At 41.0% G+C, this 6,228-nt stretch overlaps 1 protein-coding gene across 8 annotated transcripts in view; it reads left to right on the forward strand.

Moving 5' to 3' along the window:
• PITPNC1 (phosphatidylinositol transfer protein cytoplasmic 1) overlaps window positions 1-6,228 on the forward strand; it is a 266,448-nt gene that overhangs the window by 15,150 nt on the left and 245,070 nt on the right. The window lies entirely within an intron of this gene.

Consider the following 6,228-nt stretch of genomic DNA (forward strand, 5'->3'; position numbering starts at 1 on the left):
GTTTATAAGTGGATATGTTACCTCTCAGAGACATCTTTCCTGACCACTCCATATAAAATAGTTTTCCCCTATTATTCTCTGTCTTTGCACTTATTTCCTTCATAGCATTTATCTTTTAAAAATTTTTTATTGGAGTATAGTTGATTTACAATGGTGTGTTAGTTTCTGCTTTACAGCAAAGTGACTCAGTTATACATATACATATAGCCACTCTCTTTAAGATTCTATTCCCATATAGGTCATTACAGAGTACTGAGTAGAGTTCCCTGTGCTATACAGTAGGTTCTTATTAGCTATCTGTTTTATATATAGTAGTGCTTATATGTCAATCCCAGTCTCCCAATTTATCCCTCCCCCCTTTTGCATTTATCTTAATCTGTACTTATTTGTTTACTTGTTAGTCATCCACCTCCATCACTATCTTTTCAACGTGTAATCCACATAAGAAAATACTAACAAGATCTTTTAACTTATTTTTCTTTCATACGAAGTCTTTGAAATCCAGTGTGTATTTTCCATTTGCAGCACATTTCTTTTTTTTTTAATTAATTAATTTTTTTTCTATTGGCGCATAGTTAACAATGTTGTGTTAGTTTCAGATGTACAGCAAAGTGATTCAGTTATACATATACATGTATCTTTTTCAAATTGTTTTCTTTTAGGTTATTACAGAATATTGAGCAGAGTTCCCTGTGCTAGCACATTTCAATTCCCATTGGCCCCTTTGCAGTGCTCAAGGGTCACATGTGGCTGGTGGCTGCCGTATTGGATAGGGCAGCTCTAGTGCTTAAACCTTGGGTCTGGCACACAGTAAATGCTTGCTGAATGAATGGATGAGAAGAAGCTGAGAAAAATAGGAACCTTTTAGGAAAGCTGACCCTAGGTGTTTTCCTTCACACTGTTTAAGTTTTTCACTTAAGCTTTATACCTCTTGAAATTTTGCAAACTAGAGATTCTTTTTTATTAAAAATCTCCTCATTTTAAAATTCCACAGCAGTACCTCTGAGAAGTTTGAGGCCATTCATTCCTGGGAGTTAATGTTATCAGTCTGCCTTCCTCCAGATTCCTGAGAAGTATATTCAATATCTATTGTTATATAATAAATTTTCCCAAACTTAGCAGCTTCAAACAATACCCATTTATTATCTCACAGTCTCTGTGGACCAGAAGTCCGTGTGGCTGGATTCTCTGCTCAGGGTCTCACAGGGTTGAAATCAAGCTGCATGTTCTTCTGGAGCTTGGAGTACTCTTCCAAGTTCACGTGGTTGTTGGCAGAATTCAGTTCCTTGTGGCTGTAGGACTGAGTCCCCCCTTTCTTGCTGGCCATCAGCTAGGGGCCAGCTCTTAGAGGCCACCTGCTATTTCCTGCCATGTGGCCCTCACCACAATGTGGCCGTTTGCCCCTTCAAGGCCAACAGGAGAGCATTTGCTGCAACTTTGAACCTCTGACTTCTTGTCTCTGACCTCTACTCTTTTTCAAAAAGAATGGTCTGATTAGACCCACCCCCATTCAAGGTGAAGGAATTGTACATATACAGGGTGTGCACACTGGGAACCTCAGGGATCATTCTGCCTACCATAGGGAGATTAGCTGAATTGAAAGTTTCTGTTGGAGGAAAGAAGTAGTTATTTCTCGTATCTAGGAAACTTAGGGATCTGGAAGGTTCAGGCTGGCCCTGGGGCAGCATGAAAGTGTTTATCACAAATGCTTACTGAACTCTTACTCTGTGCCAGGTGCTAGACCTGGTGCCAGGGATGGAGCAGCAAACAAGGCAGACACGATCCCTGCCCTCTTAGAGCTTACAGTCCAGAGAACATTGGAGAAGTTTCCTTGCCATCTTAAAATAGATTATGGTGATGGTTGCACAGCTCTGTGTAAATATATTAAAAACCATTGAGTTGGTATGTAAAATACATCTCAATAAAGCTGTTTTTTTTTTTTTTTTTAAAGAAGTATCTATGGATTTTTCCAGCAGAATAGACATCTGTGTTCAGAGAGAGAGCCATTGACAGAAAGCACGGAAATTGAATTAGGAGTACGAACACTGAAAAGTTATGTTCTCTGTTATCAAGAAGATGACTCTGATTGTCCTGAATTTAGACAGCTTTTCAAAGGAGGTTGTCCCCTTCTGTAGCAGTGTGGGAAAAAAAAAAAAAAAAATTGCCAGATTTGGACTAGAATGACCACAATTTAGGTCAGAATTTGATACTTAGGGGCAAAAACGTAATCACAACTTGAACAGCTACAGGGCTTTAGGATACCGGGCGGAGGGGGAGGAGACATTCATTGACAGATTTCACTATCCTCAGGAACAGCCCCCCTCCCCACCCCTAATTGGGGACAGAGGCTGGCACCAGCCATCATTAACGGAAGGAACAGTAAGTACCTGGTGACCTTTCTGGCTGTGGTTCCAGGTGCAGTCCTCTGCTTTCTCTGCACATTGAGTGGGAAAGGATGTGTTGGCAGAATGAATCCTGGAATATGTGTTCTGGAGGAGATGGTTCTACATGAGAGTTGAGTCCTCTGCTTTATTCATCTCTGGCAGATGTCCTTGAGACTTTCCATCACAGGCTTCATTATAAAATAGGCTAAATGACTATTTAAACTGTGTGTCAATAGTCTCTGTCTAGGATGGCAAAATCATGCCGCATTAGGCTGGGCAAGTCTCCCAGGATGACACAGAGTTAGAAGGAACCCCCCTGTGCCCAGGACACGCTGTCTTGGCCACTAGCTTTACCCGTGACAGAGAAAGGAGTCTAGGGTCACTGGCCACTTCCTGGCTTATGGCCTGAGCAACATTATACAATGCTGTTTGTTGATTTAGAAACACGAAAGCCAGAGCTCACCAAGATTTTGACATCAAGCATAAAGTGAGTCATTCTTTCATTTCCCAGCACTCTGACAAAGGGGCCGGCTCTTAAAACTCCTTTTTAGACTTTAGTGAAAGTCGACTCATCCACCTAAACAAGTAGCTAATGTAAGTTCTTGATCAGATTTATCCAATGGTTCTTCACTTTTTTTTGATCTTTCTTTTTTTTTTTTTTGCTTCTTTTAAGTTTGGGTGAAGCACGGCCTTCTAGAATTCCTGTTGTTCCCAAGCAAAGAAAAAACATAATCATCCTTTAATTTCTTTAGAATTAATCTGACAATCTTTAGGGTGTTGTTTCTTTCCCAGAATGAATCACCTAGAGAAGTAAGATTGGCCAAACAAATGTAATTTGATGACAACCTGTAATAATGTTGTTTAAGCACCTAATCTAAGCAACTAATCTCCAAAGACTGCTCCTGTCCCATGTCACCTACACACACATACACACACCATTTAGGTCTGATTCTATTTGCCGTATTAAGGTCAGATCCAGGTGTTTCTGAGCATTAGTTTGTGTATTTTTATACCCCAATTAACTGATCTGTGTATTTATTCAGAAGAAAATTTATCAGCTGGGGATAGAGAAGTCACCATGAACTTGGATGCTAATATAAGTAAGTGATTGATGCCTTCAAATGCATTAGGTCTTATTGGCTGGATTAGTTGGAGTTCCCCAAAACTCTCCAAAATTTTCTAGTTTTAACCGTCGTGGTGGGATTTATTTATTTATTTATTTATTTATTTATTTATTTATTTATTCTTAAAATGACCAAGTTTCACTTATCTCTTGACTCTCTGGCAAGAGTGTTTCCAACTGGCATAGACCGTTTATAGAAATGGTGTAGGACCTTTTAATGAATACTGTGCCCACGCTTCCTGAAAGGTATCGTGGAGGACTGAATAGTCCCCTAGGAAGTGCAGGGTTACACTGTTCATTTTGCTGACCTGAGCCATCTCTGTCTTTGTGTCTTACACAAATTGTGAAAGTTGCTTGCCCTGATTCTCTCTCTCTTTTTTTAAAAATAAATTTATTTATTTATTATTTATTTTTGGCTGCTTTGGGTCTTTGTTGCTGTGCGCAGGTTTTCTCTAGTTGCAGCGAGCAGGGGCTGCGGTGCACGGGCTTCTCACTGCGGTGGCTTCTCTTGCTGCGGAGCACTGGCTCTAGGCGCACGGGCTTCAGTAGTTGTGGCACGCAGGCTCTGTAGTTGTGGCTTGCAGGCTCTAGAGCGCAGGCTCAGTAGTTGTGGCGCACGGGCTTAGTTGTTCTGCGGCATGTGGGATCTTCCCAGACCAGGGCTCGAACCCGTGTCCCCTGCATTGGCAGGTGGATTCTTAATCACTGCGCCACCAGGGGAGTCCTCACATTGCTTTTCTGTACATAATAAAATAGTACTATGTGCCTCGGCGACGCATCCCATGAAACCTGCTTGGAAAGTAAGAGTTTTAACAATTCAGTTTCTGTTTTGTATGCTTGGATGGCAAGCAGTCTCATTCCGCGTGCGAAGGAGGCAAAGAGAAATTACATTTGTCCAGCGCTTTCTTGTTTATTTAGTCCTTGTAATGGTCCTGTGAGTTGGATATTATCGTCCCGTTTTACAGATGTGGTTCACAGGTGCTTGCATGGCTAGTCAATGGTAGACCTGGCTTCATGCCCATGCTGGTCAGACTTCCGAGCCCAGGCTCTCTGCTTTCTCAATTCTGCCTTCCCTAGAATCCCAAAGCTGGAAGGAGCATTAGAGATTATTTAGTTCTATCCCAATACACACACACACACACACACACACACACACACACACACACACACACCCCTTAAAGATTAAATAACTTGTTCAGGATTATCAAAGGAAATAATTGGGGGAAGGGAGTTCTTCTGTTCCAATTAAGCTAACAGAGCGGTCCATAAGTTTTATCTCCTACTGAACAATCAATTTTACTCAAGTTTTAAACCAAGTGACATCCCTCAGTTTAACTTTGATAAATGAATCATACTCCTCTTTGAAAAGAAGTTTTGTAGTTCATGCTCTAAAAAGAGAACCACCCCTACACTTTCAGAAATTATTCCTTTTAATGGCAGTGACAGCCTTTGGCTTTCATAGACATCTTTAGCCGAGATGTTCGCTGATAAGCAGCTGCAGGTTTCTCAAAATTAGTATCTGGAAATAACAATGGGAACAGACAAGTGACACCATGTTTCTGGCACATTTCGTTGAAAACTTAAACCTCTTCACATGGAGGTAAGCAAACTGGAGGGTATGAAAAATGATCAAAATGTATTAGTCAGCACTGTGTACTTTCCCTTCCTGCTGAGATGGCGGCTCCTTGGAAACTTGTGTCTCACCTTTACTAGCATTGCCTCACAGGCAGTTTACAAACCACATGCACAAATTCATATTGCTCCTGTAGAGTCACACCTCACGTGGGCTAAAATAAAATTTTTAACTTGATAAGATTATTATTCCGAAAATGGAGCTATAAAAGGCTTTTTTCAAAATTAAAAATTGTCCTCCAAAGACATTTACCATTATCAGGAATGTTCAAAACAATGAAAAAAATCCAAACAAACCTGTCTTAAATTCTACCTCGGAGATTCAGAGATGTTTTGCTCTGTGTCAACACTATGGAAATAAACATGTAATGCCCTAAAATGAACTATTTGAAGGGACCACACTTAATTGGATGTGTACATTCAGGTCAGTTTTTTAAAATAATTTTTAAAAAATTATGGTAAAACATATCACATAAAATTGCCATCTTAACTTTTTGGTTTTTTTCCCACACTGCGCAGCATGCGGGATCTTAGTTCCCTGACCAGGGATCGAACCCTTGCCCCCTGCAGGGGAAGTGTAGAGTCTGGACCGCCAGGGAAGTCCCCTTAACTATTTTTCTTAAACTTATTATTTTTAACTTTTATTTAATTTTATTTTTATTTATTTATTTATTTTTGGCTGTGTTGGGTCTTCGTTGCTGCACGTGGGCTTTCTCTAGTTGCTACTTTTCGTGTGGTGCGTGGGCTTCTCATTGAGGTGGCTTCTCGTTGCGGAGCACGGGCTCTAGGTGCACGGGCTTCAGTAGTTGTGGCACGTGGGCTCAGTAGTTGTGGCACACGTGCTTAGTTGCCCCACGGCATGTGGGATCTTCCCAGACCAGGGATCGAACCCGTGTCCCCTGAATTGGCAGGCGGATTCTTAACTACTGAGCCACCAGGGAAGTCCTTAACTATTTTTTAAGTGTAGAATTCGGTGGCATGAAGGGCATTCACATTGTTGGCCAGGCATCACCAACATCCATCTTCAGAACTCTTTTCATCTTGTAAAACTGAAACTCTGTACCCATAAACAATAACTCCCTATCCACC

Source organism: Balaenoptera borealis (assembly GCF_965194805.1).
Source record: "Balaenoptera borealis genome assembly, chromosome: 20".
NCBI lineage: Eukaryota > Metazoa > Chordata > Mammalia > Artiodactyla > Balaenopteridae > Balaenoptera > Balaenoptera borealis.